Below are 21,884 nucleotides of genomic sequence, written 5' to 3' on the forward strand. Positions count from 1 at the left end.
GCAGTGGGAAGCCTGGAGGACCACAGAAGCTATTGTGGCAGAGGTTACATCAGGAAACCTCAAGAATTTACATGCCGCTTGCAGGAAGTTCAACGAGGACATGGTTGTTAAACTGGACTTGTTTCACTGTATGCGGCGGTTCACCAGGGAGTGTGTTTCGGAGCACCATCCTCTGTATGGCTCCTTCTGCCAGTTCCTCTCTTCTGCCTTCTCTGTAGTTGATCAGAGTGACCTGGAGAAACTGAAGAACGCATACAGATTCTGTGGTATCGAGCCTGCTAATCCCACCAAGCTGCACATCAGAGAGCACTGCAGGACAAAAGTGCCACATCCCAGAGAGCTGGTTCAAAGGGTGGAAGAAGTGTTACACCATTTCTATCTGGCAAAGGATCCCAACAACATCTTCCTTTTCAAACCCTCAATGTTAAAATTATGGTGGATTCAGCGTATCCACATCCTTAGAGGCTGCCTGAGTGATCCTGAGGTGGAGGAAGGAATCCTCTACAGATATGGTGGAACCCTACAGCTGAATCATGTCAAGGGTGATGGAGCTGCTGTGCCGATTTGGATCCCTGTGAGAGGCACTTCACAGCAGGAGGGGTTTCATTTCCACCAGGCTCAGTGGGTAACAGGCAATCGTGTCTCTCCTGAGTTGTTCCAAGCACAGGGTATGACTGGTGTGGCACGCTGGAATTATCAGCGGCTGGTGGACCTGAAGCAGCCTGGGGTTGTCTTACCTGGAGTGTTTGACCCTGTTTTGATGATGGAGTTAAACAGGGCATCTATAAGAGTGACAGGGCAACCCAAATATCCAGCCTTGCACATCTCCAGCAGGGACACAGGAGAGAGGTTTGGCCTGCAATACGTGGAGCCAGGTTGTCGACCTGTGCCTCTTGACTTTGACAAGCACAAAAGCAGGAAGACAGACCTAGGAGATGTGGAGATGCAAGAGGAGTCTTCATCTGGCGTTCCGTTTCCATTCCCATCTCAGGTAAGCCTTTAAAAAAATTGATAACAGTTTTTTTTTTATAACAATAATACATTTATAATTCTCACTTGCATATTGCACTCATTTTTTTAGGAATGCTTAAAGGATACCTCTTCTGCCGAGACCCCTCTTGCTGCAGAACCAGAGGCTACCTCACAGCCTGTCATTTTTCACCAGTTTCCTACACCAAGTGCTGTGACAGTGAAGGAACAAACATCTGAGGAGTGTCTTTTATTTGGAGGTAACTATATAATACATACAGGCGTCAATGTGTGTAATCTGTCTGCCTCATCTATGGACACAAAAAACAAATACTTAAATTAGTAATTTTGTGAATCTCTTTTAGAACTCCCAAGCACATCACCACTGCCTGTAGCTGCTTCTCCCTCTGCTGCTCGCACTGGACCTATTAAGACCGGTGGCCGAGTTTTTGTGTTGGACCATAACAGATGGACGGATCCAATGAGAAATGCAATTGATGGTTTGCTGGCCAAGCATCATGGGAGCAAGGATCTCCTTACAAAGGTGGATGCTGAATATGCTGCTATGGTACAGAGTGCCTGTACTGACCCCAACAGCCTTCTGCATTCCACCACAAAGCAGCACATAAGCAGGTACATAAAACACCTTGCTAAAAAAAAGAACACTAATGCTTCTCTCAACACCAGCCCAGAAAAGCTCTTGGAGACACAGCATTTATGGCAGCGTCTTCACTCAGGCAGTGAAACAATCAGAGTCCCAGTGACAGTACTGCCACCTGCCCCAGTCAATCCACCTGCAAAGGCTGTTCCTGAGGCTGTCCCTCTGGACCAGACAGCATTCGAGAAGATGGTGAAGGACATCATAGAGAAGCAGCAGGCAGTTCAGCAGCAACAACAATTGCAGGCGCTGCAAAAAAAGCAAACCAGATCCTGTTTAGCCTGTGGCCAGCCTAAGTCTCGATACATGGGTGATGGCTCCTCAATACATTTCTTCTATCAAGGTAGTGATGTTAAATACTTCTACTGCTCCAAGAAAGTATTTGACACATATTCAGCAGAGGGCCTGACCAACCCCAGAATGCCTTTTGAAGACTTTGCAGAGACTCCTTTTTTTCAGTGGGAACTGGAGGCCTCTAAGCAGAGAGGGGCAGAAAGGAAGAGGGTCACTGATGAGAGAAGCAAGCGGAAGTCAGCAGTAGAGCATCCTACTGGTCGTCTGTGCAGATTCTGCCACCTGCCACTGAAACAAGGACCCAACAGTCCTCATATTCACACTGGTTTACCTGGAGTGGCAGGCAAATACATTTACTGTCCTGCTAAAGTGTTTTCTCTTTACCAGGCTCAGGGAATGAGTGCAGAAATGTCATGGAGAGACTTTCAGCAGTCTCCATTCTATGAGACTGAGAAGCAGAGGTGGATAAAGGAAAAGAAAAAATGACTTCACTGTGCTACAAAACAGTATTTGAGATCTGGGCATGTCATTTGACAAAGACATTTCTTGCACAAGGTTGTGTTTATATGTATATATATTTTGTTGCACTTGTAAAAAAAATTTATTAAAATTTGTTTGTTTTTTTAATTATTTCATTTATTTCCTTTTGTTCAATAAAATACCGAAATGATTATTTTATTCTATTGCATTGTATTTTAGTGGGGTTTTTATATTGTTGACTTGCATTGTTAATAACTGTTATAACTAAACTGTCTACATAATTATTTCATTTCTTGTTTTTTCCCCCCCGTTATCCACAACTTTAGATTATATTATCATTATTGTTGTTATTGTTATTTAATCTATAATTGTAAATTATTTAATTTATTTCTGTTTTCTATTTCTGTTCATTAAAATACCAAAAGTAATATATTTTAATGTATTGCCTTGTATTTTAGTGTTTTTATTTTTATTTTATTGACTTGCATTATTTTATCTTGCCTCATAAACACTATATGTTAATAACTGTTGCTATTAAACTCTTTTTTAATTTAAAATATGTGTTTCTTGTATTTTCTCCCCCGTGTTATCCACAACTGTAGATTTTATTATTATTACTGTTGTTTAATCTGTAATTTTAAATTATTTATTCCCATTTGTGATCTTTAAAATACCTGAAACATTGGCCTTATTTGCATTGTTAGTGTTTTTTTTATAAGTAAATTTTATAGACTTGCGTTGTTATTATCTTGCTCAGATTTGAAAACACTAAATGTTAATCACTGTTACTATTAAATATACATAATTGTTCATAATTATTTAATTTAAAACACAATTTAATTGTTTTCCTGTGTTCTCTCTTTTTATTATTGTTGTTGTTTAATATATAATTATTTAATGTTTATTTATTTAACTATTAAATATTTTAGTAAGTACTGTACTTTAATAATTAAATTTTTCAGTTTTATATAATATATGTATTACTGACCTATAGATAAAAATTAGAAACTTACTTTTTTGCTGTTATTGGTTATATTTCATATATATATATATATATATATATATATATATATATATATATATATATATATGGGTTTTCTGTACATAGTTATACAAATATAAAATGAATTTCTCTTTAAAAATAAAGGCCTGAAACATTACCAAATGTTCTTTTTTAATTATACTAATTGTTCTATATTAAAAATACCTATTCCCTATTATAATGTAAATATTTATTAAAATTTATTAAGATATATTTATTTAATCATTATATATTTTGGTTAGTTTTTCTTATCATTTTTATAATAAGTATATAAGTAATTACTTTACTATAAATAAAATGGAAAACTTACTTTTTTGTGAGTGTTAGTTATATTACATATATATGGGTTTTCTGTACACAGTTATACAAATATAAATAGATGTCTCTTTAAAAATAAAGGCCTGAAACATTATCAAAATATTCTTTTTAATAATTCACAATTTTCTATATTAAAAATAAATTTGTTTCTTAAGATCGTTGCACATTTTTTACATCCTACAAAACAACAATTATTACAATATTTATTTTATCTTTGTTCACAAAGTTCGTTTATTATATGTTAATCGTACCTACAGTGTATCTAGATGAAAAAACGAATACAAACTAATTTAATGGTATTTGTGGCCGAGACGGGATTCGAACCTCTAATTCTGTGTATTTTTTTCGTCCCGCCTCCCTGGAATTGCCTTCGTTCCTATTGGCTAGTCAGCGCTCTACACCTATCCGCGACTGGCCTTCGCGTGACAGGCGGAGATACTGTCCAGTATACTAACGAGGAGCTGTGCATTTTGCTGTTTCTCCCCAAACCGACGCTATTGCACCGACATAACTGGACAATGCATGGCTTTTTCTGACGCTGACACAGCCCAAGCACCGTCCAAATTCCGGATGGACCCATCATTAGCTAAAGTCGCATAACATTTGGAACACTACCCGTTGCAGGGGTCATTGTTTGGACTTTTTTTAATTGCGCTTTAAACAAAAAAGGATTGTGTCAATGCCACTGAACAACATTAATTAGGAACACAGTGCGTCAATAAAGCAAAATGACAGTTAAAGGCATTTCGTCATTGAAATCGATGATGTCATCATTCAGCTGAGTTCAGTTTAAATAGTATCTGTGCAATAATTTGCAATCAAGTAAACGATATCGCTGTACATGAAGTGTCCCCAGCTATGCCTGCCAGAGGCGACAGAGGCAAGGAACCAAAACTCGATCAGTGAAAAAATGGAGAAAAAACCCGGTGAAAACCAGGCTCAGTCGGGGAGACAGTTCTCCTCTGGTCAGAAGAAACCAGCAAATCAGCTCCAGGCTGCAGAAAAGTCAGACTGTGCAGAAGAATCATCTGTTTCCTGTGGTCTTGTCCTGGTGGTCGTCTAAGACAAGGTCTTTACAGGGGATCTGTATCTGGGGCTCATCTAGTTGTCCCGGTCTCCGCTGTGTTTCAGGGCCATAGAGGTCCTTTCTAGGTGTTGATCCACCATCTTGTCTGGATACCGACTGGATCCGGGTGACTGAAGTGGCCCACTGATCTGGATACAGAATGGATCTGGTGGCTACGGTGACCTCGGAATAAGGGATTTCTTTAAAAGACTCTTTTATTCATATAAGATTTTCTCCAACTTTTCAGATGGAGGCATTAGAAAGAGATTGCCTTGATTGGGCTTGTGGTTATCGGTGGACCGAGGACAGAGCTACATCAAAATGCAATAGCAGAATCAATTTGGCCGTCCGCCAACACGCTGCAGGAAGGCGTGCCACTGGTCATCGTCTGTATTTGCACTCTCTGCGTTTGCGCTGTCAGCACTTAGTGTTTATTTAGCTGGCATGGGAAGGCAGCACTTTCTTGTACGTGACGGGATGCAAACTCTGGAAGGCTCTCTTTAGTGACGGGTCCAAACAAAGATCTCATCAGCTCCTCTTGCCCTATCGGCGACTCGTGCACTTCGAGCCTTCTTAACGACGGCGCAAGTGGCTGACTGCTGACTGCGTTGGTGGTATAGTGGTGAGCATAGCTGCCTTCCAAGCTGTTGACCCGGTTTCGATTCCCGGCCAACGCATGTCCTTTGGCTCGGGCTGATGTCGAAGCGGAACTCCTTCTGTGACCTGTGGCTCCTCCCAAAACTTTTGGATGGATCGTTCGGAAGCCAAAAAGAACTAGCTCTCCCCGTCGGGGAATCAAACCCCGGTCTTCGGCGTGACAGGCGGAGATACTGTCCACTATACTAACGTGGAGCTGCGCATGTTGCTGTTTCTCCCCCAACCAACGCTACTGCACCGACATAACTGAACAATGCATGGCTTTTTCTGACGCTGACACAGCCCTAGCACCGCCAAATTCTGGATGGACCCATAATTAGCTAAAGTCGCATAACATTTGGAACACTACCCGTTGCAGGGGTCATTGTTTGGACTCTTTTTTTTTTTTTTTTTAATTGCGCTTTAAACAAAAAGGATTGTGTCAATGCAACTGAACAACATTAATTAGGAACACAGTGCATCAATAAAGCAAAATGACAGTTAAAGGCATTTCGTTATTGAAATCGATGATGTCATCATTCAGCTAAGTTCAGTTTAAATAGTATCTGTGCAATAATTTGCAATCAAGTCAACGATATCGCTGTACATGAAGTGTCCCCAGCTATGCCTGCCAGAGGCGACAGAGGCAAGGAACCAAAACTCGATCGGTGAAAAAATGGAGAAAAAACCCGGTGAGAAACCAGGCTCAGTCGGGGAGACAGTTCTCCTCTGGTCAGAAGAAACCAGCAAATCAGCTCCAGGCTGCAGAAAAGTCAGACTGTGCAGAAGAATCATCTGTTTCCTGTGGTCTTGTCCTGGTGGTCGTCTAAGACAGGGTCTTTACAGGGGATCTCTATCTGGGGCTCATCTAGTTGTTCCGGTCTCCGCTGTGTTTCAGGGCCATAGAGGTCCTTTCTAGGTGTTGATCCACCATCTTGTCTGGATACTGACTGGATCCGGGTGACTGAAGCGGCCCACTGATCTGGATACAGAATGGATCTGGTGGCTACGGTGACCTCGGAATAAGGGATTTCTTTAAAAGACTCTTTTATTCATATAAGATTTTCTCCAACTTTTCAGACGGAGGCATGAGAAAGAGATTGCCTTGATTGGGCTTGTGGTTATTGGTGGACCGAGGACAGAGCTACATCAAAATGCAATAGCAGAATCAATTTGGCCGTCCGTCAACACGCTGCAGGAGGGCGTGCCACTGGTCATCGTCTGTATTTGCACTCTCTGCGTTTGCGCTGTCAGCACTTAGTGTTTGTTTAGCTGGCATGGGAAGTCAGCACTTTCTTGTACGTGACGGGATGCAAACTCTGGAAGGCTCTCTTTAGTGACGGGTCCAAACAAAGATCTCATCAGCTCCTCTAGCCCTATCGGCGACTCGTGCACTTCGAGCCTTCTTAACGACGGCGCAAGTGGCTGACTGCTGACTGTGTCGGTGGTATAGTGGTGAGCATAGCTGCCTTCCAAGCAGTTGACCCGGGTTCGATTCCCGGCCAACGCATGTCCTTTGGCTCGGGCTGATGTTGAAGCAGAACTCCTTCTGTGACCTGTGGCTCCTCCCAAAACTTTTGGATGGATCGTTCGGAAGCCGAAAAGAGCTAGCTCTCCCCGTCGGGGAATCGAACCCCGGTCTTCCGCGCGGGAGCCGAAAATAGTTAAGCTTAACTTCTCTTAACTTTTCCCATTCATTCTCTATGGTAGTGCTTAACACTACGGATGCAATATATTTGTGGCCACACGTAGATTTCCTGGCGCTGTTTCGCTTCTTCCGTGGCAGGGAATTCAAACAGCAGATACTCATCTGTCAATCATTCGCTCTGAAGGAGAGGAGACGCGTTTTACGATCGGAGATTTCTTCACGAAATTGTTTTGTTTGAACAACATACGCTGCCAAACTCCCAACAAGCAGGTAAAGTGAATTCTGTGTTTCTTTTAAAAAAACTAAACCAAAAAAAAAAAAACCTTACAATTAATTACTTATTATATTATCATATAATCATACTTATGTGATTATTTATAGCAACTGTTTTGAATGTTATGTGATTTTCAAGACTTTAGTGCAAATATATAAATATATATATATATATATATATATATATATATATAATTGTCAACATGTACTGTGTGGTACAATTTCAAAATAACTATTTCCTATATATATATATATATATATATATATATATATATATATATATATATACATATACATATATGTTTATATATATAAAAAATTGTCAACATTTTCTGTGTGGTACAACTTAAAATAACTATTTCCTATGTTAAGTTAACTTTATTCCTGTGATGCAAAGCTGAATTCTTCAGCATCATTTATACTCTTCAGTGTGTCATATGATCCAGAAATCATTATTTATATGATTTTTTGCTTACAAAACATTTCTTATTGTAATCAATGTTGATATTATCATTGTCACTACAATGATGAAAGCACATTATTTTCGGAAGGTTGACGTGATGCTGAAGACTGGAGTAATAATTCAGAAAATTCAGCTTTTCATAACAGGAATAAATTACAATGATTAGAAAATATATTCAAATATAAAAAAATAAAAAAACATTTGTAAAAATAAGGACACACACACACACACATACATATATATATATATATATATATATATATATATATATATATATATATATATATAATGAATTATAAAATACATTTGATATATTTAATTTGAATCTATATTTCAGGAATGTTAAGATGATGCATGCTGTGTCAAGACCCATCCACCCGTCTCACTCCACCATAACATCACACCAGACACTGAAGGGAAGGGTTTCTTCCGGATGCAGGTAAATAAATAATTCATACAGGCACTTATGTGTGTAAACTGTCTGTCTCATATGTGCACACCACACCAAGACAAATATTTTAATAAAGTAATGCTGTTAATCTTCTGTAGAACACCACACCATCTGCCATAACTGCGTCCCTCGTTCAGCTCACACTGGACCCCTCAGAACGGCTGGTCTTCGTGTTGGACCATAGATGGACAGATCTGTTGAGAACTGCCTCTCTTGAACATCTCTTGGCAACGCAACATAGGAGCAAGGATCTTCTTAAACGGGTTGAAGGCTTGTTTTTTTTTCTGTGTCTTCCACAAATTGTATTATTATTAATATTATTGTAGCTGTTGTTGTTTAATCTACAATTTTAAATTATTTAATTGATTTCCATTTGTTAAATAAAACATCAGAAGTATTGGCCTTGTTTACACTGTACTTTAGTGTGTTAATTAATTGTATTGACTTGCTTTATTTTATCTTGCTCAGTTTTGTAAACACTAAATGTTAGTAACGGCTATTATTAAACTCCGTAAATAAATATTTTATTTAAAATACTCTTACCAGTCAAATGTTTTTCAGCAGTAAGATTTTTAATGTTTTTTGAGAATCTCTTCTGCTCACCAAGCCTGCCTTTATTTTATCCAAAGTACAGCAAAAACAGTAGCATTTTAAATATTCTTACTATTTTAAATCAGCTGCTTTCTATTTCAATTCAATTCAATTCAATTCAAGTTTACTTGTATAGCGCTTTTTACAATACAAATTGTTACAAAGCAACTTTACAGAAAATTATGTTTCTACAATATTTAGTAATAACTTATAAGTGGTGACTGTCAGTTTGTGCACGTATGACAGGATTTGTAGAAAAATTCATACAAGACGTAGTCAGCCAGACGATGAACATTATTAATTTTATTAATAATTAATAATTATTATATGATGCAGTCACACTTGTAGCAATATTTGTTAGTTCTGTTTGTTGATTCAGGGTTGGCATCATCTGGGGTCCTCTGAGGGTCAGCATCATCTCTTCTCAGGTGTTCTGGATCCAGACTGGAGCTTGTGTAAATCCTAGTTACCACGGGATGAAGATCCCAGCAGAAACAGAGACACATAGAGACATCATTAGCATAGCTGCTGTTCCAACAGAGTAAAATTAATTAGTTTAACCCAAGCTAAAGAATAAGAATGCACATTTGATCAGATACAACTACACTCACAATTTAAGAGATACATTATTCGAATGCTTGGCGAAAGAGATGCGTTTATAATCTAGATTTAAACAGAGAGAGTGTGTCTGAACCCCGAACATTATCAGGAAGGCTATATATTTGAATATATACTGTAATTTATTTCTGTGATGCACAGCTGTATTTTCAGCATCATTCATCCAGTCTTCAGTGTCACATGATCTTCAGAAATCAGAATAATATGATGATTTACTGCTCAAGAAAAATTTATTATTATTATTATTATTACTGTTGTTGTTATGTTATGTTGAAAACAGCCGAGTACAATCTTTTCAGTTTCTTACATGAATAGAAAGTTCAGAAGAACAGCATTTATCTGAAATATATATATATATATATATATATTTTAATTTTCATCATCAACATTTTTCATCTTTATCATCACTTTTAATCAATTTAAATCATTCTTGCTAAAAAAAAAAGGCATTAATTTCTGTCATTTCTTTCCCCCCAAAAGAATGGTACAATCTATATTGTTAAGAAAGCTTTTTATTTCAAATAAATGCAGATCTTTGGATCTTTCTATTTAAAGAATCCCTGGGGGGGTTTAAAATATTGATAATAATAATAATAATAATATTTTTTCTTGAGCAGTAAATCATCATATTATTCTGATTTCTGAAGATCATGTGACACTGAAGACAGGAGAAATGATGCTGAAAATACAGCTGCTCATCACAAAAATAAAATACATTTTACTATATGTTCAAATAGAAAGCAGTTATTTTAACTAGTAAAAATATTTCAACAATATTATTGCTTTTACTGTATTTTGGACCAAATAAAGGCAGGCTTGGTGAGAATTAAAAATCTTACTGTTCAAAAACATTTAAGTGGTAGTGTAATATATTTTTTTTCTGTGTTCTCCACAACTTTAGATTTTATTATTGTTGTTGTTGTTGAATCTATACATTTAAATATTTTCATGTATTTCAATTTGTTAATTAAAATACTATAAGTATGTGGCCTTGTTTGAACTGTATTGAACTGTGTGTTAAGTTTTATTGATTAAAAAATGTATACATTTTGTTGATTTTCTTTTAAATTGATATTACATTTTATTTACTTGCTCAGATATGTAAACACTGAATGTTAATAACTGTTACCATTAAACATACATAATTATTTAATATAAAACATATTTGTATTGTTTTTTCTGTTCTCCACATCTTTATTTTTATTATATCTGTTGCTGTTGTTTAATAACCTATGATTATTTTATGTATATTTATTTAATTATTATATATTTTTGTTTTTTCTTTTAATTTTTATAAGTATATTACTTTACTATAAATAAAATGAAAAACTTACTTTTTTGTGAGTTTTAGTTATATTTCATATATATGGGTTTTCTGTACAGTTATACACATATAAATAGACGTATCTTTATAAATAAAGGCCTGAAACATTATCAAAGTGTTCTTTTTAATTATTCACATTTTTCTATATTAAAAATAACTATTCCCTATTATAATGTATATGTTTCTTAAGATCTTTGCACATTTTGTACACCATACAAAAGAACAATTATTACAAGATTTATTTTTATCTTTGTTCACAAAGTTCATCTATTATATGTTAATCGTACTTAAAGTGTACCTAGATGAAAAAACGAATACAAACTCATTTTATGGTATTTGTGGCCGAGACGGGATTCGAACCTCTAATTCTGTGTATTTTTTTCGTCCCGCCTCCCTGGAATTTCCTTCGTTGCTATTGGCTAGTTAGCGCTCTACACCTATCCGCGACTGGCCTCCGCGTGACAGGCGGAGATACTGTCCACTATACTAACGAGGAGCTGCGCATGCTGCCGTTTCTCCCCCAACCGACGCTACTGCACCGACATAACTGAACAATGCATGGCTTTTTCTGACGCTGACACAGCCCTAGCACCGTCAAATTCCGGTTGGACCCATCATTAGCTAAAGTCGCATAACATTTGGAACACTACCCATTGCAGGGGTCATTGTTTGGACTCTTTTTTTTTTTTTTTTTTTAATTGCGCGTTAAACAAAAAGGATTGTGTCAATGCAACTGAACAACATTAATTAGGAACACAGTGCGTCAATAAAGCAAAATGACAGTTAAAGGCATTTCGTCATTGAAATCGGTGATGTCATCATTCAGCTAAGTTCAGTTTAAATAGTATCTGTGCAATAATTTGCAATCAAGTCAACGATATCGCTGTACATGAAGTGTCCCCAGCTATGCCTGCCAGAGGCGACAGAGGCAAGGAACCAAAACTCGATCGATGAAAAAATTGAGAAAAAACTCGGTGAGAAACCAGGCTCAGTCGGGGAGACAGTTCTCCTCTGGTCAGAAGAAACCAGCAAATCAGCTCCAGGCTGCAGAAAAGTCAGACTGTGCAGAAGAATCATCTGTTTCCTGTGGTCTTGTCCTGGTGGTCGTCTGAGACAAGGTCTTTACAGGGGATCTGTATCTGGGGCTCATCTAGTTGTCCCCGTCTCCGCTGTGTTTCAGGGCCATAGAGGTCCTTTCTAGGTGTTGATCCACCATCTTGTCTGGATACTGACTGGATCCGGGTGACTGAAGCGGCCCACTGATCTGGATACAGACTGGATCTGGTGGCTATGGTGACCTCGGAATAAGGGATTTCTTTAAAAGACTCTTTTATTCATATAAGATTTTCTCCAACTTTTCAGATGGAGGCATGAGAAAGAGATTGCCTTGACTGGGCTTGTGGTTATTGGTGGACCGAGGACAGAGCTACATCAAAATGCAATAGCAGAATCAATTTGGCCGTCCGCCAACACGCTGCAGGAGGGCGTGCCACTGGTCATCGTCTGTATTTGCACTCTCTGCGTTTGCGCTGTCAGCACTTAGTGTTTATTTAGCTGGCATGGGAAGGCAGCACTTTCTTGTACGTGACGGGATGCAAACTCTGGAAGGCTCTCTTTAGTAACGGGTCCAAACAAAGATCTCATCAGCTCCTCTAGCCCTATCGGCGACTCGTGCACTTCGAGCCTTCTTAGTGACGGCGCAATTGGCTGACCTAGTTGGTGGTATAGTGGTGAGCATAGCTACCTTCCAAGCAGTTGACCCGGGTTTGATTCCCGGCCAACGCATGTCCTTTGGCTCGGGCTGTTGTCGAAGCAGAACTCCTTCTGTGACCTTTGGCTCCTCCCAAAACTTTTGGATGGATCGTTCGGAAGCCGAAAAGAGCTAGCTCTCCCCGTCGGGGAATCGAACCCCGGTCTTCCGCGTGACAGGCGGAGATACTGTCCACTATACTAACGAGGAGCTGCGCATGCTGCCGTTTCTCCCCCAACCGACGCTACTGCACCGACATAACTGAACAATGCATGGCTTTTTCTGACGCTGACACAGCCCTAGCACCGTCAAATTCCGGATGGACCCATCATTAGCTAAAGTCGCATAACATTTGGAACACTACCCGTTGCAGGGGTCATTGTTTGGACTTTTTTTAATTGCGCTTTAAACAAAAAGGATTGTGTCAATGCAACTGAACAACATTAATTAGGAACACAGTGAGTCAATAAAGCAAAATGACAGTTAAAGGCATTTCGTCATTGAAATCGATGATGTCATCATTCAGCTAAGTTCAGTTTAAATAGTATCTGTGCAATAATTTGCAATCAAGTCAATGATATCGCTGTACATGAAGTGTCCCCAGCTATGCCTGCCAGAGGCGACAGAGGCAAGGAACCGTAACTCGATCGGTGAAAAAATGGAGAAAAAACCCGGTGAGAAACCAGGCTCAGTCGGGGAGACAGTTCTCCTCTAGTCAGAAGAAACCAGCAAATCAGCTCCAGGCTGCAGAAAAGTCAGACTGTGCAGAAGAATCTTCTGTTTCCTGTGGACTTGTCCTTGTGGTCGTCTAAGACAAGGTCTTTACAGGGGATCTGTATCTGGGGCTCATCTAGTTGTCCCGGTCTCCGCTGTGTTTCAGGGCCATAGAGGTCCTTTCTAGGTGTTGATCCACCATCTTGTCTGGATACTGACTGGATCTGGGTGACTGAAGCGGCCCACTGATCTGGATACAGAATAGATCTGGTGGCTACGGTGACCTCGGAATAAGGGATTTCTTTAAAAGACTCTTTTATTCATACAAGATTTTCTCCAACTTTTCAGATGGAGGCATGAGAAAGAGATTGCCTTGATTTGGCTTGTGGTTATTGGTGGACCGAGGACAGAGCTACATCAAAATGCAATAGCAGAATCAATTTGGCCGTCCGCCAACACGCTGCAGGAGGGCGTGCCACTGGTCATCGTCTGTATTTGCACTCTCTGCTTTTGCGCTGTCAGCACTTAGTGTTTATTTAGCTGGCATGGGAAGGCAGCACTTTCTTGTACGTGACGGGATGCAAACTCTGGAAGGCTCTCTTTAGTGACGGGTCCAAACAAAGATCTCATCAGCTCCTCTAGCCCTATCGGCGACTCGTGCACTTCGAGCCTTCTTAACGACGGCGCAAGTGCCTGACTGCTGACTGTGTTGGTGGTATAGTGGTGAGCATAGCTGCCTTCCAAGCAGTTGACCCGGGTTCGATTCCCAGCCAACGCATGTCCTTTGGCTCGGGCTGATGTCGAAGCAGAACTCCTTCTGTGACCTGTGGCTCCTCCCAAAACTTTTGGATGGATCATTCGGAAGCCGAAAAGAGCTAGCTCTCCCCGTCGGGGAATCGAACCCCGGTCTTCCGCGTGACAGGCGGAGATACTGTCCACTATACTAACGATGAGCTGCCTTCCAAGCAGTTGACCCGGGTTCGATTCCCGGCCAACGCATGTCCTTTGGCTCGGGCTGATGTCGAAGCAGAACTCCTTCTGTGAACTGTGGCTCCTCCCAAAACTTTTGGATGGATCATTCGGAAGCCGAAAAGAGCTAGCTCTCCCCGTCGGGGAAACGAACCCCGGTCTTCCGCGTGACAGGCGGAGATACTGTCCACTATACTAATGAGGAGCTGCGCATGATGCCGTTTCTCCCCCAACCAACGCTACTGCACCGACATAACTGAACAATGCATGGCTTTTTCTGACGCTGACACAGCCCTAGCACCGTCAAATTCCGGATGGACCCATCTTTAGCTAAAGTCGCATAACATTTGGAACACTACCCGTTGCAGGGGTCATTGTTTGGACTTTTTTTAATTGCGCTTTAAACAAAAAGGATTGTGTCAATGCAACTGAACAACATTAATTAGGAACACAGTGAGTCAATAAAGCAAAATGACAGTTAAAGGCATTTCGTCATTGAAATCGGTGATGTCATCATTCAGCTAAGTTCAGTTTAAATAGTATCTGTGCAATAATTTGCAATCAAGTCAACGATATAGCTGTACATGAAGTGTCCCCAGCTATGCCTGCCAGAGGCGACAGAGGCAAGGAACCAAAACTCGATCGGTGAAAAAATGGAGAAAAAACCCGGTGAGAAACCAGGCTCAGTCGGGGAGACAGTTCTCCTCTAGTCAGAAGAAACCAGCAAATCAGCTCCAGGCTGCAGAAAAGTCAGACTGTGCAGAAGAATCTTCTGTTTCCTGTGGTCTTGTCCTTGTGGTCGTCTAAGACAAGGTCTTTACAGGGGATCTGTATCTGGGGCTCATCTAGTTGTCCCGGTCTCCGCTGTGTTTCAGGGCCATAGAGGTCCTTTCTAGGTGTTGATCCACCATCTTGTCTGGATACTGACTGGATCTGGGTGACTGAAGCGGCCCACTGATCTGGATACAGAATAGATCTGGTGGCTACGGTGACCTCGGAATAAGGGATTTCTTTAAAAGACTCTTTTATTCATACAAGATTTTCTCCAACTTTTCAGATGGAGGCATGAGAAAGAGATTGCCTTGATTTGGCTTGTGGTTATTGGTGGACCGAGGACAGAGCTACATCAAAATGCAATAGCAGAATCAATTTGGCCGTCCGCCAACACGCTGCAGGAGGGCGTGCCACTGGTCATCGTCTGTATTTGCACTCTCTGCTTTTGCGCTGTCAGCACTTAGTGTTTATTTAGCTGGCATGGGAAGGCAGCACTTTCTTGTACGTGACGGGATGCAAACTCTGGAAGGCTCTCTTTAGTGACGGGTCCAAACAAAGATCTCATCAGCTCCTCTAGCCCTATCGGCGACTCGTGCACTTCGAGCCTTCTTAACGACGGCGCAAGTGCCTGACTGCTGACTGCGTTTGTGGTATAGTGGTGAGCATAGCTGCCTTCCAAGCAGTTGACCCGGGTTCGATTCCTGGCCAACGCATGTCCTTTGGCTCGGGCTGATGTCGAAGCAGAACTCCTTCTGTGACCTGTGGCTCCTCCCAAAGCTTTTGGATGGATCGTTCAGAAGCCGAAAAGAGCTAGCTCTCCCCGTCGGGGAATCAAACCCCGGTCTTCCGCGTGACAGGCGGAGATACTGTCCACTATACTAACGATGAGCTGCCTTCCAAGCAGTTGACCCGGGTTCGATTCCCGGCCAACGCATGTCCTTTGGCTCGGGCTGATGTCGAAGCAGAACTCCTTCTGTGAACTGTGGCTCCTCCCAAAACTTTTGGATGGATCATTCGGAAGCCGAAAAGAGCTAGCTCTCCCCGTCGGGGAAACGAACCCCGGTCTTCCGCGTGACAGGCGGAGATACTGTCCACTATACTAATGAGGAGCTGCGCATGATGCCGTTTCTCCCCCAACCAACGCTACTGCACCGACATAACTGAACAATGCATGGCTTTTTCTGACGCTGACACAGCCCTAGCACTGTCAAATTCCGGATGGACCCATCATTAGCTAAAGTCGCATAACATTTGGAACACTACCCGTTGCAGGGGTCATTGTTTGGACTTTTTTTAATTGCGCTTTAAACAAAAAGGATTGTGTCAATGCAACTGAACAACATTAATTAGGAACACAGTGAGTCAATAAAGCAAAATGACAGTTAAAGGCATTTCGTCATTGAAATCGGTGATGTCATCATTCAGCTAAGTTCAGTTTAAATAGTATCTGTGCAATAATTTGCAATCAAGTCAACGATATAGCTGTACATGAAGTGTCCCCAGCTATGCCTGCCAGAGGCGACAGAGGCAAGGAACCAAAACTCGATCGGTGAAAAAATGGAGAAAAAACCCGGTGAGAGACCAGGCTCAGTCGGGGAGACAGTTCTCCTCTGGTCAGAAGAAACCAGCAAATCAGTTCCAGGCTGCAGAAAAGTCTGACTGTGCAGAAGAATCATCTGTTTCCTGTGGTCTTGTCCTGGTGGTCGTCTGAGACAAGGTCTTTACAGGGGATCTGTATCTGGGGCTCATCTAGTTGTCCCGGTCTCCGCTGTGTTTCAGGGCCATAGAGGTCCTTTCTAGGTGTTGATCAACCATCTTGTCTGGATACTGACTGGATCCGGGTGACTGAAGCGGCCCACTGATCTGGATACAGACTGGATCTGGTGGCTTCGGTGACCTCGGAATAAGGGATTTCTTTAAAAGACTCTTTTATTCATATAAGATTTTCTCCAACTTTTCAGATGGAGGCATGAGAAAGAGATTGCCTTGATTGGGCTTGTGGTTATTGGTGGACCGAGGGGACTTTTGTGAGTTTTACTCCTCCCTTTTGGAGTGGGGGGGGGGGGCTGACGAAACGCATGTGGGCAGGCGTCGTCACCCTTGATGACCCTTGGCGAGCGTAGTGGTTTACCAGGGGCAGCGCACAGGCCCGAGGGGTCGTAGACACAGCTCGAGTGTCTCTTCATTGTCGCATAAATCTTTCGCCTTTTACTAAAGATTTCCGTGGAGGGGAACTTTTGCGAGTGTCCTGTATTTTTGGGTGCTCTGCTCACAGCAGAGCTACATCGAAATGTCAAGAGCAGAATCAATTTGGCCGTCCGCCAACACGCTGCAGGAGGGCGTGTCACTGGTCATCGTCTGTATTTGCACTCTCTGCGTTTGCGCTCTCAGCACTTAGTGTTTATTTAGCTGGCATGGGAAGGCAGCACTTTCTTGTACGTGACGGGATGCAAATTCTGGAAGGCTCTCTTTAGTGACGTGTCCAAACAAAGATCTCATCAGCTCCTCTAGCCCTATCGGCGACTCGTGCACTTCGAGCCTTCTTAGCGACGGCGCAAGTGGCTGACTGCTGACTGCGTTGGTGGTATAGTGGTGAGCATAGCTGCCTTCCAAGCAGTTGACCCGGGTTCGATTCCCGGCCAACGCATCTCCTTTGGCTCGGGCTGATGTCGAAGCAGAACTCCTTCTGTGACCTGTGGCTCCTCCCAAAACTTTTGGATGGATCATTCGGAAGCCGAAAAGAGCTAGCTCTCCCCATCGGGGAATGGAAACCCGGTCTTCCGCGTGACAGGCGGAGATACTGTCCACTATACTAACGAGGAGCTGCGCATGCTGCCGTTTCTCCCCCAACCGACGCTATTGCACCCACATAACTGAACAATGCATGGCTTTTTCTGACGCTGACACAGCCCTAGCACCGTCAAATTCCGGTTGGACCCATCATTAGCTAAAGTCGCATAACATTTGAAACACTACCCATTGCAGGGGTCATTGTTTGGACTCTTTTTTTTTTTTTTTTTTTAATTGCGCGTTAAACAAAAAGGATTGTGTCAATGCAACTGAACAACATTAATTAGGAACACAGTGCTTCAATAAAGCAAAATGACAGTCAAAGGCATTTCGTCATTGAAATCGGTGATGTCATCATTCAGCTAAGTTCAGTTTAAATAGTATCTGTGCAAGTATCTGGGGCTCATCTAGTTGTCCCGGTCTCCGCTGTGTTTCAGGGCCATAGAGGTCCTTTCTAGGTGTTGATCAACCATCTTGTCTGGATACTGACTGGATCCGGGTGACTGAAGCGGCCCACTGATCTGGATACAGACTGGATCTGGTGGCTACGGTGACCTCGGAATAAGGGATTTCTTTAAAAGACTCTTTTATTCATATAAGATTTTCTCCAACTTTTCAGATGGAGGCATGAGAAAGAGATTGCCTTGATTGGGCTTGTGGTTATTGGTGGACCGAGGGGACTTTTGTGAGTTTTACTCCTCCCTTTTGGAGTGGGGGGGGGGGGGCTGACGAAACGCATGTGGGCAGGCGTCGTCACCCTTGATGACCCTTGGCGAGCGTAGTGGTTTACCAGAGGCAGCGCACAGGCCCGAGGGGTCGTAGACACAGCTCCAGTTTCTCTTCATTGTCGCATAAATCTTTCGCCTTTTACTAAAGATTTCCGTGGAGGGGAACTTTTGCGAGTGACCTGTATTTTTGGGTGCTCTGCTCACAGCAGAGCTACATCGAAATGTCAAGAGCAGAATCAATTTGGCCGTCCGCCAACACGCTGCAGGAGGGTGTGCCACTGGTCATCGTCTGTATTTGCACTCTCTGCGTTTGCGCTGTCAGCACTTAGTGTTTATTTAGCTGGCATGGGAAGGCAGCACTTTCTTGTACGTGACGGGATGCAAATTCTGGAAGGCTCTCTTTAGTGACGGGTCCAAACAAAGATCTCATCAGCTCCTCTAGCCCTATCGGCGACTCGTGCACTTCGAGCCTTCTTAGCGACGGCGCAAGTGGCTGACTGCTGACTGCGTTGGTGGTATAGTGGTGAGCATAGCTGCCTTCCAAGCAGTTGACCCGGGTTCGATTCCCGGCCAACGCATGTCCTTTGGCTCGGGCTGATGTCGACGCAGAACTCCTTCTGTGACCTGTGGCTCCTCCCAAATCTTTTGGATGGATTGTTTGGAAGCCGAAAAGAGCTAGCTCTCCCCGTCGGGGAATCGAACCCCGGTCTTCCGCGTGACAGGCGGAGATACTGTCCACTATACTAACGAGGAGCTGCGCATGCTGCCGTTTCTCCCCCAACCGACGCTACTGCACCGACATAACTGAACAATGCATGGCTTTTTCTGACGCTGACACAGCCCTAGCACCGTCAAATTCCGGATGGACCCATCATTAGCTAAAGTCGCATAACATTTGGAACACTACCCATTGCAGGGGTCATTGTTTGGATTCTTTTTTTTTTTTTTTTTTTTTTTTAAATTGCGCTTTAAACAAAAAGGATTGTGTCAATGCAACTGAACAACATTAATTAGGAACACAGTGCGTCAATAAAGCAAAATGACAGTTAAAGGCATTTCGTCATTGAAATCGGTGATGTCATCATTCAGCTAAGTTCAGTTTAAATAGTATCTGTGCAATAATTTGCAATCAAGTCAACGATATCGCTGTACATGAAGTGTCCCCAACTATGCCTGCCAGAGGCGACAGAGGCAAGGAACCAAAACTCGATCGGTGAAAAAATGGAGAAAAAACCCGGTGAGAAACCAGTCTCAGTCGGGGAGACAGTTCTCCTCTGGTCAGAAGAAACCAGCAAATCAGTTCCAGGCTGCAGAAAAGTCAGACTGTGCAGAAGAATCATCTGTTTCCTGTGGTCTTGTCCTGGTGGTCGTCTGAGACAAGGTCTTTACAGGGGATCTGTATCTTGGGCTCATCTAGTTGTCCCGGTCTCCGCTGTGTTTCAGGGCCATAGAGGTCCTTTCTAGGTGTTGATCAACCATCTTGTCTGGATACTGACTGGATCCGGGTGACTGAAGCGGCCCACTGATCTGGATACAGACTGGATCTGGTGGCTACCGTGACCTCGGAATAAGGGACTTCTTTAAAAGACTCTTTTATTCATATAAGATTTTCTCCAACTTTTCAGATGGAGGCATGAGAAAGAGATTGCCTTGATTGGGCTTGTGGTTTTTGGTGGACCGAGGGGACTTTTGTGAGTTTTACTCCTCCCTTTTGGAGTGGGGGGGGGGGCTGACGAAACGCATGTGGGCAGGCGTCGTCACCCTTGATGACCCTTGGCGAGCGTAGTGGTTTACCAGGGGAAGCGCACAGGCCCGAGGGGTCGTAGACACAGCTCGAGTTTCTCTTCATTGTCGCATAAATCTTTCGCCTTTTACTAAAGATTTCCGTGGAGGGGAACTTTTGCGAGTGACCTGTATTTTTGGGTGCTCTGCTCACAGCAGAGCTACATTGAAATGTCAAGAGCAGAATCAATTTGGCCGTCCGCCAACACGCTGCAGGAGGGCGTGCCACTGGTCATCGTCTGTATTTGCACTCTCTGCGTTTGCGCTGTCAGCACTTAGTTTTTATTTAGCTGGCATGGGAAGGCAGCACTTTCTTGTACGTGACGGGATGCAAATTCTGGAAGGATCTCTTTAGTGACGGGTCCAAACAAAGATCTCATCAGCTCCTCTAGCCCTATCGGCGACTCGTGCACTTCGAGCCTTCTTAGCGACGGCGCAAGTGGCTGACTGCTGACTGCGTTGGTGGTATAGTGGTGGCTTACGGCCATACCAACCTGAGCACCTGTGATTGTTGGTACATTCCAGGAAGTAAGAGGTGGCAGTAGGGAGAGAAAGGCTCTCCCATGTGTTTGTTTTGGTTTGTTTTGGTTTGTTTTATATTATATTGGATTTAGTTAAATATATATATTTTTTCTTGGTTTGTTTTATTACTTTATTTTTTAGGGCCCTGAGCAGAATTTACTGCTTAGGGCCAAAGGAGCTTTAAAGCTCTTAAAAGTTTGATTATGGAGGAACAACATGGCGATGGCAAAGAAATGGCTGAGGAAAAAAGCAACAGTAAAGAACTTCAAAAAGATACTGGAGAAAGAATAAAGCAAAGAAAATCAACAGAGACAAGTGAGGTGAGAAGACAAAGGAATGAGATGAAAGACAATGAACAACAAAAGTATTACTCAAAGGAGGCAACAGTAATTGTTAATACTACAGAAGTAAGAGATCGAAGGGTGGAGGATGTGATAAAAGCGTTGATTGAAAAAGTTGGACTGAGTAAAGTGTTAGCGGTAAGACCAAGATTAAATAATGAGTATGAGGTAACAGTAACGGATGAAGAAGCATGTGAAGTTTTAAAGGATGGACTAACAGTAAAAGGAATTGTGTGTGAAGTGAGGAATCTTCAAGAGAGAGAGTGTGTTGTTTCATTCATGCACTTACCAGCTTATGTAACGGATGAAGAAATAACGGCAAAATTGAGAACATGGGGAGTTAAAGTTACATCTGCAATAAGAAGAAGGTACTATCCAGACACTACAATCACAGATGGAACAAGATATGTCCGTGTAAAATTCCCTAAGGAGGTGTTATCACTGCCTTACAGCACGAGATTTGATACTGCAGAGGGAGTGCAATATTTTAGGATCATACATGATCATCAAATGAAGATCTGTAGATTGTGTATGAAACCGGGACACATTTTGAAGGACTGTCCAGACTTTAGCTGTTGAGATTGTGGTGAAAAGGGACATTTTTCAAGGGAATGTGATGCTGTAAGATGCCCGGAGTGTCGTAAAGTACTGGTGAAATGTGAATGCTGGATTGAAGAGGATAC

General features: G+C 42.2%; 7 non-coding genes across 7 annotated transcripts; 5 read left to right on the plus strand and 2 right to left on the minus strand.

Annotated features, from left to right (window-relative positions):
- Nucleotides 1-12,719: 12,719 nt before the first annotated feature.
- On the minus strand, nucleotides 12,720-12,791 carry trnad-guc (transfer RNA aspartic acid (anticodon GUC)). Its single transcript has one exon. It is a non-coding gene; the product is annotated as a tRNA-Asp (tRNA).
- Nucleotides 12,792-17,205: 4,414 nt separating this feature from the next.
- On the plus strand, nucleotides 17,206-17,320 carry LOC132136789 (U5 spliceosomal RNA). Its single transcript, XR_009431571.1, has one exon. It is a non-coding gene; the product is annotated as a U5 spliceosomal RNA (small nuclear RNA).
- A 293-nt stretch (nucleotides 17,321-17,613) lies between these two features.
- trnag-ucc (transfer RNA glycine (anticodon UCC)) lies at nucleotides 17,614-17,685 on the plus strand. The gene has a single exon. It is a non-coding gene; the product is annotated as a tRNA-Gly (tRNA).
- Nucleotides 17,686-18,653: 968 nt separating this feature from the next.
- On the plus strand, nucleotides 18,654-18,769 carry LOC132136777 (U5 spliceosomal RNA). The gene has a single exon (XR_009431560.1). It is a non-coding gene; the product is annotated as a U5 spliceosomal RNA (small nuclear RNA).
- Nucleotides 18,770-19,062: 293 nt separating this feature from the next.
- Nucleotides 19,063-19,134, plus strand: trnag-ucc (transfer RNA glycine (anticodon UCC)). The gene has a single exon. It is a non-coding gene; the product is annotated as a tRNA-Gly (tRNA).
- Nucleotides 19,135-19,237: 103 nt separating this feature from the next.
- trnad-guc (transfer RNA aspartic acid (anticodon GUC)) lies at nucleotides 19,238-19,309 on the minus strand. The gene has a single exon. It is a non-coding gene; the product is annotated as a tRNA-Asp (tRNA).
- A 1,077-nt stretch (nucleotides 19,310-20,386) lies between these two features.
- Nucleotides 20,387-20,501, plus strand: LOC132136797 (U5 spliceosomal RNA). The gene has a single exon (XR_009431579.1). It is a non-coding gene; the product is annotated as a U5 spliceosomal RNA (small nuclear RNA).
- Nucleotides 20,502-21,884: the final 1,383 nt, after the last annotated feature.

This window comes from Carassius carassius, unplaced genomic scaffold (genome assembly GCF_963082965.1).
Source record: "Carassius carassius unplaced genomic scaffold, fCarCar2.1 SCAFFOLD_76, whole genome shotgun sequence".
NCBI lineage: Eukaryota > Metazoa > Chordata > Actinopteri > Cypriniformes > Cyprinidae > Carassius > Carassius carassius.